This window comes from Sprattus sprattus (assembly GCF_963457725.1).
Source record: "Sprattus sprattus genome assembly, chromosome: 4".
NCBI lineage: Eukaryota > Metazoa > Chordata > Actinopteri > Clupeiformes > Clupeidae > Sprattus > Sprattus sprattus.
The window spans coordinates 35,606,454-35,617,846 of NC_137923.1; the positions used below are offsets into that span (position 1 = coordinate 35,606,454).

Below are 11,393 nucleotides of genomic sequence, written 5' to 3' on the forward strand. Positions count from 1 at the left end.
GCCGGACTGACAGTGAATCGACTGCGCACTCGTCTTACCCCAGAACACGTGAATATGTTAATTTTCATGAATAAAAACACATAGATGGGCCTGTGATAGGTAATGCCCAGGCAGTCCAGGCAGGCAATTGTTTTATAGCCTGATGTGAGTTAGCCATTTCTCATAGTTTTACGTTAAGTAGCATAGGCTAAGTTCAAATGTAACTGTCCAATAATTAGGCTTCCGCCAGCGTCGAGAAGCCTCCCACACAGCAGGAGACTCAAACGCGGATCCGCATTCAAATCGCCAAACCCGCGTGACTGTCACATTCGTTTTGATGCCGTAGGACGGATCAGCGCCGCCTCCGGCCGGCGCAGTAAATGCTGCTATCAAACAGCAGCTCCTGAGCGGACCCACATCTGATCCGGGGGCCGGACGCGCCTTTGACGTGCATCAAGAGGACCATTTTGGCTCCGCCAAGAGGATCAGGATCGGATCCACGAACGCGGACGCGCCTTATAGTCAGTGGGCTGAGACCGTCTATCTTGCTTAGTTCTCGAGTTGATAGTTACCCTGCAGCTGTGAAGCTAATTTTTTTAAGGAAGCTGAACCAGATAATAAGAAACATATAGCCGTTTGTTTCCAACGCGGGAAGTTGCACATTTAATAGTATTTTACGATTAAGTTCTCAAAAATATCATCAAAGTTTTCCGGCGTGACGTCCAATCAAAACCGCGGATTGGGTATTTCAACCAATTGCGTTTCTCAGTGACGCATCGTCACACCAGGAAATGCACATCGACTTCATCTGACGCTGGAAAATAGCTGAGATACAGCTTTGAGGTAAGAATTGTTTAACTTCGAGTGGATATTTCAACACATGACTATTTTTCTTGTCATAAATGAAACCTGTTTAAGGCTACATGTTGTTAATTTCGTCAGTATAGGGTGTGAAACATTGATTACAATAGACGTGAAGCGAGATCCCCTCTCCTCATATGAACATGGCCATAGGCGTCTACTGAACAATTTTCTCCGACAAAGTCTCTCCTCCCGTTAGTCCAAACGACGAGCTTAATTACAACAGTCAGACAATTTAAACATTGACAACTGCGTAGCACTTCTGTGAACTAACTTATGTCTAATAATATCTCTACAGGTAGCATCTTAGGCTACAAGACCCCACATGACATCCATCAGATCCCTCGTCCATCTGACTGGTGCAATATATGCCACTTCCTCTCGGTAGGCTATTTCATATTTTAATTGTTTATTTTTTTTCATGCATATGAGGCAACCAGCTGGGAGTAAACCACATGGCAACACAGACAACATGTAGACAACAAACTCATGCCAACATAATGCATTTACTGTGATGCAGTTTCACATGTAATATGACATGGTTTGTAAAGCAATGTTTGAAATTGCAGTTGCAATACAACGAAGTTATTTTCAGGGGATCTAGTGAAGGTGGGGTCTGTTGTAAAGGTGACCACGTTAAATACAGGCCTAAAGTGTTGGGGGGAAATCCTTTTGTATCCATAGTACGGCCCTTGGGGCTTTATAAAAAAATTGAAATGACATTTAAAATGAATTGTTCCTCACCCCTGTTGTAATCCCCTGCTATATTATAGTATATTTTAACGAAGTCCTTTACGTTCAGGAACAAAAACATTGCAGCTGAGTGGGGAAATCCAGAAACCTCCACCCTGAGGTGATCAAGCAGAGCCAGTGGACCTGTGGCCATGAAAAGCCACATCTTGTTAACCTGGCTTAATTTGACTTATTGTCATATAGCCAGTGGACTGTTCTTTTATTTACTTGCGAATCAACGTCACACAAGGAAGGAATACTGCATGTTCCCTTTGTAAGACATTGGTTTCGAGATACTGTTTCTTTTTAATAGCCTAATGTTCATTTATTGTATCTTGGAAATTATCTGAATAAAATCCAATAACAGTCATCACTGTCCGTGCCTTGCTTTATTCAGGGGTCACTTCTATTAAGGTTATGTGGCACCAGCCTGTCAAGGGCGTTTGGCCTTAAATATTTCACACGATCACTGAAGATTGCTAAGAAGAGGTTCAAGCAGGTGTCAGTGTGGAGGCCATGGACCTTAATGTCTCAGTAATTAAGGAGTTTCATCTACACCATTTCTCTGTCATGTCAATGTCTTGAGTTACTTGCTCAAACCCTGTTGGGTACACAGACCTCATATAATACAGGCGAAAAGGAAATCATACTCTGAGTACAAACCTTCACTGTCCTTGGCTGCCTTTTCTTTCCCTTTCGTGCTCTTTCAATGTGTGCTTCATTGGTGAACAGCATGTAGCATTTGCGGTGGTATCCTATTGCCATATTAGCTGGCAATTCCTGGTCTTATTCCAGATTTAAAGCCTCTAGGGCATTTCTGGCCACTTCCCCCTCTTTGCAGGGTTGCAGGTTCAGCCATGAATGGGCACACTGCAGGAACTTTGACCAACTTATATTTGAAAATTGTACTACTCACTTGACAAAATGAATTTATTTATTAAATGGGAACTTAATTTGCATTATCATACATTAAGAAAGTCATTGACTTTTTAACCATAGAAAATGATTGGAAACGCAAAGATGAGGCAACATCACCTACTCCAAGACTTAAAGTAGAGAAAATGGTGTTTTAACATTCAGTAATAATGTATTACACATTATATATAATGTGCCTTATCTAAAATATGTCACTCCAGTTGCAATCTCCCCTCCAGACAGCGACACCCGAGGTTGCTTACGTCTTGTTCTCATTGAAACGCACGGTCTCAAATAGTTGCCCTGAAAATTCGCCCGATCAAAAAACAGAGACTTTACAACGATATGTTCGCCAAATGTGCACGAAACGAAGGTGGAAACAAAGCAAATACAGTTTGGTGTATTTTTATGAATCCATCCTTAAAAAATGGGCTTCACAGCTGGACGGTAAGTATTAAATGCACAATTCGGGGGTCCAGCCCACCACCTATTAACGGCTGTAACGGCCGTGGCTACATATCAGAGCCCATATCAGTGGAATTTTTATTTGCCGCCTCTCATTGCTTCCAGATTTTCTTTGAAGTAGCCTATACCATTGAGCTGAGCCCTCTTAAGTAAGTGTATTGATTTATTGATATATTGCGACATTCACAGTAAACATTTGCCTTTGTGTTGTTTTTTTTAATCATCATGTATATTAATGCTGTGTAAATAATATTGTTTGATATTGTATCATACCATTTATGCATCAGACTGTTAGCTGATGTGATGATCATGTGAGGCTGAAGCTATTTGATTTAAAATAGGATAGCAATTTTGGCAGAATATGTTATGGTAGAGTGATTAAAAAAACACATCGTTATTAGGTCTGGTCTGTTTTAATGAGTTACTCATATGTAGCCTATGGTAGCGGCATGTAGCTGCTAGCTAGCATGCTGCTAGGTGCAATTGCAACATTTTGCAAGTTATTGCTAGTGAATGTGTTAATGTTCACGTTTGCGATGCAAACTATACATCAAGCTGATAATTTCGCTGGTACTGGTATTTCGACCAATAAAGTAGGGTGAATATTAGTCAATGAGCTTGTATGCTGGTAGTAGTTAGGCTACAACTTTAGCGTATTCACTCGAGGGAATTAGCATTATAATCTAGATGCATCTGGCGGCGATTTAATGCGCCCCGCATTGCGTGTCTTTCAAGCGAGATGGACAGCAGATTACTTAGGGGGCCGATCACACAGGAGGGTCCAGGGTCGACACTTATACATAATTATTGTGGTGGTGACTTGTTTAATTCTGTGCATATTATATATTAGTTTACTATTGTCACATGGTATAGGATAAGCCTGTGACTAGTTCGCTTGGGGGCTAAGAGGGTGGTAATGACTAGCATTGTAATGTATTGATATTTATGTATGCTATTGTTATTTATTGTAGGGTAGGATTCTCAGTGCCTTGTCAACTGCTGTCTTCCAGGTGTGTCATTGTTTCGTTTATATTCCGATTTGTTTGTACACTCATTTTGTTTAGTTAGCTTGTCATGCTAGGTTTCGCTAGCATTTATGGTATGGTTTTGGTGTGGGGCTAGGCTACTCCCCTAGCCTTGTGTAACGGAAGTTCGCGAGTTTTCGTGAAGGACTTTTTGAGGGCAGACTGTTAAGTTTGTATTTGTTGTTCGTGGCTTGTGTGGTTGTATGCCCTGTCTCTTAATTCTGAGGAAGAGGGTAGGATTCTCAGTGCCTTGTCAACTGCTGTCTTCCAGACCAATAAATATTCAAAACGGAGTCGTGTGTCCGCTTGCCAGCACAACACAACGCAGAGTGAACAAGCCACCGGTTACACTTGGGACAGGACCCGCCTAATGTGTTGTAAATGACCATGTGAGTTATTTAGTGTAGTGTTGATTTTGGAATGTTTTATGTGTAAGTCGTCTTTTTTGTTTTCATAAACATACAATCTGTCTGTTTGATTACAGGTGCAGTCAGAAAAAACGCTCTGACACGGTCCGCTACGGACGCTGAGGTCACGCGACACATAAGGTGGTTCAATCTGGCTGGGGATCGGGCCACGAGAAGACGTGCCGTGCCGTCCGCACTTGAGTCCCCACACACGGAATAGCCTATTAAATCGAATCGCCTGACTAAATCAACTGTTGAATAAACTTTTTTTATTGCACTTCTCGTCATTCATCAGTTATTCATTTTATGATAGTTAAGCTGTGCTTATGGACAGATATAATGCAAATTGTAGAAACAGTGAAGCTGGCAGAGGATGTGGTTCAGGTGCTCAAACCACTGAAGACAGTGACTACTTTGATGAGCACTGAACAGACGGCCACACTGTCAATGATTCTACCACTGAAGGACAGGATTATGACGGCAATGAAGCACACTGGGTCGGACACTGCAACGGTGAAAGAAATGAAGACGGCCATTAGAACGGATTTTCAGGACCGCTACCCACAGACAGATGAGGCCCTGACTGACTTCCTCCATGTGAGCACTGCACCTGACCCACGCTTCAAATCCCTACTTTCCCTGGATGAGACCACCACAACATCAGTCTTCAACAGCCTGACAGAAAAAATTCTGGAACAGTTTTCACACACTGCTCAGGTACTTACTTATAAATAAATATTTGTTTATTTAACGTTTAGTACACACATTTTAATGTCAATGTGTGCATATTTGCCTAATGATCAAATCAGCATGATACCTCTGTAAGGACAGTTTTCTTGCATTATTGGATGGTTTCATAATTACTTAGATATTTTATGTAAGACAATGTGGTTTTTCAATTGTTTTGTTTTAGGCCCAGACTGTCAGGGAGGAGAGAGCGGAGAGCTCCACCAGCAGTGCCAGCGCCAGTCCACCTCCAGCGAAAAGAGCACCAATGGCTGAACTGTTTGGAGACTTGTTTCCAACAGATCAAGGAACACCATCCAAGCTTTTCCCTCAGGTGGTGGAAGAGGAGGTACAACATTACAGATCAGTGCAAAGCCTCTCAGTGGAGTCAGATCCACTTGTGTGGTGGAGAGACCATGAAAAACAGTTTCCCCACTTATCCAAACTAGCCAAGCGTTTTCTTGGAATACCTGCCACATCAGTCCCAAGTGAAAGAGTGTTCTCCACTGCAGGAGACATTGTCACAGCACAAAGAGCAAGCATCTCACCCACAAAATGTGGACATGATGTTGTTTTTGAAAAAGAATTTCAAAATCTCCTAAATCAAACAAACAATCTGGTTTTGTGATGGAAGTTGTTATTTCACTTGGCTTGATTTGTTCAGTGCACTAGTGCGACCTGGTTCCTCAGATTGTAAGGGAATTTTAATTTATTTGCACTTTGTTCTAGATAAATGTTATTTATTTGTTTACTTTTACAGCACTAGTGCAGGTCTGCTACCTCAGAAAATTTAAGTTATTTGGTTATTTATGTGTTGTTTCCCTCAGGACCCTGTCATGGCCAGCCCAATTTCGAGACCTGAATCCCATAAAAAAAACTCTGAAATGTGATCAAGAGGAAGATGGATGGTCACAAGCCATGAAAAGAAGCCGAGCTGCTTCAATTCTTGCGCCAGGAGTAGCATAAAGTCACCCAACGGCAATGTGAAAGACTGGTGGAGAGCATGCCAAGACACATGAAAGTTGTGATTTTAAATCAAGGTTATTCCACCAAATATTGATTTCTGAACTCTTCCTAAGTTAAAGCATTAGTATTGTGTAGTTTAAAAATGAATATGAGCTTGTTTTCTTTGCATTATTCGAGATCTGAAGACACTGCATCTTTTTTGCTATTTTGACCAATTGTCATTTTTCTGCAAATAAATGATCTAAATGACAATATTTTTATTTGAAATTTGGTAGGAATGTTGCCAGTAGGTTATAGAATAAAACTAAAATGTACATTTTACTTTAACACATACCAATACATAGTAAAACCAGAGAAACTGATAATTTTGAAGTGGTCTCTTAATTTTTTCCGCGGCTGTATGTTCATTAAGGAGAAAGTCTGTAATTTGTTCAAGTACAGCATTAGTTGTTCTAATTAAAATATTTACATAAACATGCTTTGGGTATGTAGTCTTTTTCTATTGGAAGCTATCATATTTGCTACAATAGGCTACTACTGGAAGAGCATAATTGTAATTGGTAGGTGTGTTTAAGGTCAGTAAACAGTAAGCAACTCACCAAAACAAAGTGGAGGGGCAGTCACTGTCTCGGAGAAATTACACAATTCCTTTAGATGTGAATGTAGTCCTCGAACTGTTCTAAATGTGCAAATTTTCATATAGAATTGTAGGCAATGCACTTAACACATTTTTTTTTGTGTGGACCCCCCACCCCCCAATGTCTAAACCATGGTTATGCCCTTGCTTGTCTCCCTCCAGTTCGTCTGTTCAATAAGTGAGGATTTCACCTGAACGAACCCAACACAAAAGGTTACATGTATATAATAACATACTGCTTAAGACAGTTATTGGCAGTCTCCATTTCTTGCTTTGAAATCGTCTCAAAAACGCAGGAAATGCCATTTCAAAGGGTTGAAATTTCAAAATGTCAAAATTTGTCCCAAATTATTAAATTAAGAACCCCCCAATACAAAATCCTGGCTACGGGCCTGTATAGGTTTAGTCGGAGTTTTTTTCTGTTTTTTTTCCTGTTTGCCGATTTTCTGTCAACGATTCCCGGGACACTGAAACACCGAGGTGCAAGGAATTTGGTGGGCATGTAGCCCACGTTGTACTTTGCCTGGCTGAGGTTTGTAAAAGACCATAAGGATTGAACCAAAGCGGACTGGAAGGTCTCCTAGTTCGTCTTCTCTGATGAGTCCAATTTTCAGCTTTGCCCAACACATGGTCGTCTGATGATTAGACGGAGACCTGGAGAGGCCTACAAGCCACAGAGTCTTGCACCTACTGTGAAATTGGACTCATCAGAGAAGACGAACAAGACGACCCTCCAGTCCGCTTTGGTTCAATCCTTATGGTCTTTTACAAACCTCAGCCAGGCAAAATACAACGTTGTCCCGGAAGAAAAACTTGCTTCCTTTTGCTCTGACAATGTTCCCCAACTCTGAGAAGTGTTTTTTTCCAGCAGGGCAATGCTCCATGCCACACAGCCAGGCCAGTAAAGGTGTGGATGGAGTACCACCAGATCAGGACCCTGTCATGGCCAGCCCAATTTCGAGACCTGAATCCCATAAAAAAACCTCTGAAATGTGATCAAGAGGAAGATGGATGGTCACAAGCCATGAAAAGAAGCCAAGCTGCTTGAATTCTTGCGCCAGGAGTAGCATAAAGTCACCCAACGGCAATGTGAAAGACTGGTGGAGAGCATGCCAAGACACATGAAAGTTGTGATTTTAAATCAAGGTTATTCCACCAAATATTGATTTCTGAACTCTTCCTAAGTTAAAGCATTAGTATTGTGTAGTTTAAAAATGAATATGAGCTTGTTTTCTTTGCATTATTCGAGATCTGAAGACACTGCATCTTTTTTGCTATTTTGACCAATTGTCATTTTTCTGCAAATAAATGATCTAAATCAGGGGTCCCCAACCTTTTTTGCACCACGGACCGGTTTAACGAGGCAATTGTTTTCACGGACCGGCTTCAAGGTGTAATTTTTCACCACTTGTAAATCATGTCATCCATTCATATTGATGTGAATCAATCAATTGCACCCGTGAGGCGAGTTTGATAGAATGGAGTCTATAAAAGCTAACATTAACGTGAAGTGGCGTTAACTTGCGACCAACACCATTGTATTACGAATGTTAAGTGCATGAAAAATACAACTCACCATAACGCTAAATCAGTTCTTGGTCTCCCTGTGCCGAAGCAGTTTTGAAGGCTTCATTGGCTTATTTGCTAGCTTGTCGCCAAATATTATACAGAGCAGTCTTGTTGCGTGAGAATCACCTGTTGCGATAAACCCGTATTTTAAGTATGACTATAGATTGTCTGTTAAAAGAAGCTTTATGTTTTGTAGGCCGTAGGCTCCTCAGTGGGCCTTTTCAAATAAGCTCTCCAAAGATTTTAGTTTTGTACTCATTTTCGCTAGTTTTTGAGTGACGTATCACTTGAACGAGACTAAGCGTCTTGACGTGACAAGAGGCACAGGCGAATCATACGTCCTAGAAAATCCGGTCATTTTTCAAAATAAAACACCTCTTAGACGCTAATAATGTATGAGCGGAATGAATGCAATGAATATAGCGTAAATTATATAAATTATGTATTCTTTCTGTGCGGCCCGGTAACAAATGCCTCACGGACCGGTACCAGGCCGCGGCCCGGTGGTTGGGGACCACTGATCTAAATGACAATATTTTTATTTGAAATTTGGTAGGAATGTTGCCAGTAGGTTATAGAATAAAACTAAAATGTACATTTTACTTTAACACATACCAATAAATAGTAAAACCAGAGAAACTGATCATTTTGAAGTGGTCTCTTAATTTTTTCCGCGGCTGTATGTCAAAGTGCTCGAAAAATTACCAAATTTGCCAGGGACATCAAGCCTGTAACCGTCCATCTTCGGTAGAGTTTTTGTCCATGGATGGAGCAAAATGGCTCTGTAGCGCCCCCTAGAACATTGCAAAAAACCCTGCGCATTGGGGTTATTTTGGCGTAGCTTGACGGAATTCGGTACACGTCTTGATCATGCTTGGACGCACCAAAAAGTCTCTTGACGCCATGGTGGCAGGTCCACAGGAAGTCGGCCATTTTGAGTGGAAGATGCGTTTTGACAGCGTTTGCAAAACTCGCATCTGATCGAACTCATCCGACAGCTTTAATGGTAACGCCTTGAAATGTGGTCCGGCTACTCTTCAGCCATGGGCGACTAAAAGTTATATTGGATTTTCTCATTAGTCGGAAGGTTTGGGCGTGGCAGACCCTCAAACTTTGCCAACTTGTTAGTGCTTGCCACAAAACACAAAGTGTCTTATAACTCAATCGCATATATGTCAAAGTGCTCGAAAAATTACCAAATTTGCCAGGGACATCAAGCCTGTAACCGTCCATCTTCGGTAGAGTTTTTGTCCATGCATGGAGCAAAATGGCTCTGTAGCGCCCCCTAGAACATTGCAAAAAACCCTGCGCATTGGGGTTATTTTGGCGTAGCTTGACGGAATTCGGTACACGTCTTCATCATGCTTGGATGCACTAAAAAGTCTCCTGAAGCCATGGTGGCAGGTCCACAGGAAGTCGGCCATTTTGAGTGGAAGATGCATTTTGACGGCGTTTGCACACCTCGCATCTGATCGAACTCCTCCGACAAATTTAATGGTCACGCCTTGAAATGTGGTCAGGTTACTCTTCAGCCATGGGCGACTAAAATTGATATAAGTGCTTGCCACAAAACACAAAGTCTCTTATAACTCCCGAACGCGGCCCGAACGCGTACATATGCCTGACTGATATCACCTATAGCGCCACCTGTTGGTGGTTGGAAACTTTCACTTTGTTTCCACACCTCTTTATGTGACCTGTTTTAGCAAACTACATTGCAAAAGAAAAATATACCAAAACAATCCACAAAAAAAGTAGTACACAAAACATTACATAACCAAATCATCAAAATCTATCACAAATAATTCCTTTAATACATAAAAATGAAACACAAACCAATTTACACACACAAAACACATAAAAACACACAAACACACTGACAACCATGACTCATTCTGTGCCAAAACCTATACTGAACAGTTCGGTGGTCATATTTTGTAACGCTTTGCGTTACGTCTAGTTGAAAGCATGTTGGACATGCGTACAGAGTTTTCAACCGTTAACTTGGTTAAATAAATGCTGAGGGACCGACCCCATGCCCACACAAGGAGGTCTCCTAGGAGAAGTATGCCTATCCTTTACTCAACAATTACAGAAAACATATTTGGAATGTATCGGAGATTCCAGTGCTACCATTGTCATATGCAAAAAACACGCAACAATGTTACAGTTCACGAAACGCTTTACGATGAGAGTCTGGCGCTTGAGGTTGTCTTTTGCTAATGCATCCGTCATAGCGTCAACACAACCCATCACATTTTCCCCGCTTTGGACACGCAGCACAACAAAATAGCCTGCTTTGAAGAGCTCTTTATGCGAATATGGATTCCAATTTGGTTGCAAGGGTAGCGATTGTCTTTGAATTCCATAGGAGGTGGCGACAAGGTGTCTGCCATTCTTGGGTGCATTCCATCCTGCAATAAGGAAGGCAACAGACTTGTCAGAGAGCTCCATTTGGATGGAGTACTGTTAGAGCAGAATTACTGCCTCAGAATTACATTATTTTAAATGTGAAAATCTCTATAAAAATAACACGTGAAAGACTAGATTAAGTGACCTACCTTCTTTCTGCACTCTATCCCTGTTTTTTATGTTCATTTTTAATTGTATTTTATGCACCCTATCCTAGTTTTTATGTTTTATATAATTGATGTCTATTTTTATGTGGATCACTGCATTTAATGTCTTTGCTGTTAAGCAATTTGAGCTGCATTGTTTTGTATGAAAGGTGCTATACAATTAAAGTTTATTATTATTATTACCTTAAATTTTATGTTGATTGTGGTGACAGGAAGTTGACAGGGGTTTGTTGAGAGTGATGTTTGATTGCATGTTAGAAATATGGCTAAGTCAAAAGAAGTGTTCAAAAGGTTCAGAGAATAGATAATTGCCTTGCGCAAACAAGGAAAATTATACAAAAAGATAGCTAAAGCACTGAATGTCCCTAGATACAGTTGAAAGCATGGTTCGCAAGTTCAAAGTTGAAGGAACAGTGCCTACACTACCTGGACGTTGCAGAAAGAGGAAGCTATCAGCGGCTGCCACCAGATTCCTGAGATACCTGCAGCAAGACTTGGTGGCAGCAGGCACTGAGGTTTCAGTTTTCACAGT

At 41.1% G+C, this 11,393-nt stretch overlaps 1 long non-coding RNA gene across 1 annotated transcript; it reads left to right on the forward strand.

Moving 5' to 3' along the window:
- Positions 1–715: 715 nt before the first annotated feature.
- Positions 716–2,718, forward strand: LOC308364773. The gene is made up of 3 exons (XR_013968636.1): positions 716–822; positions 1,139–1,224; positions 1,643–2,718. It is a non-coding gene; the product is annotated as an uncharacterized lncRNA (long non-coding RNA).
- Positions 2,719–11,393: the final 8,675 nt, after the last annotated feature.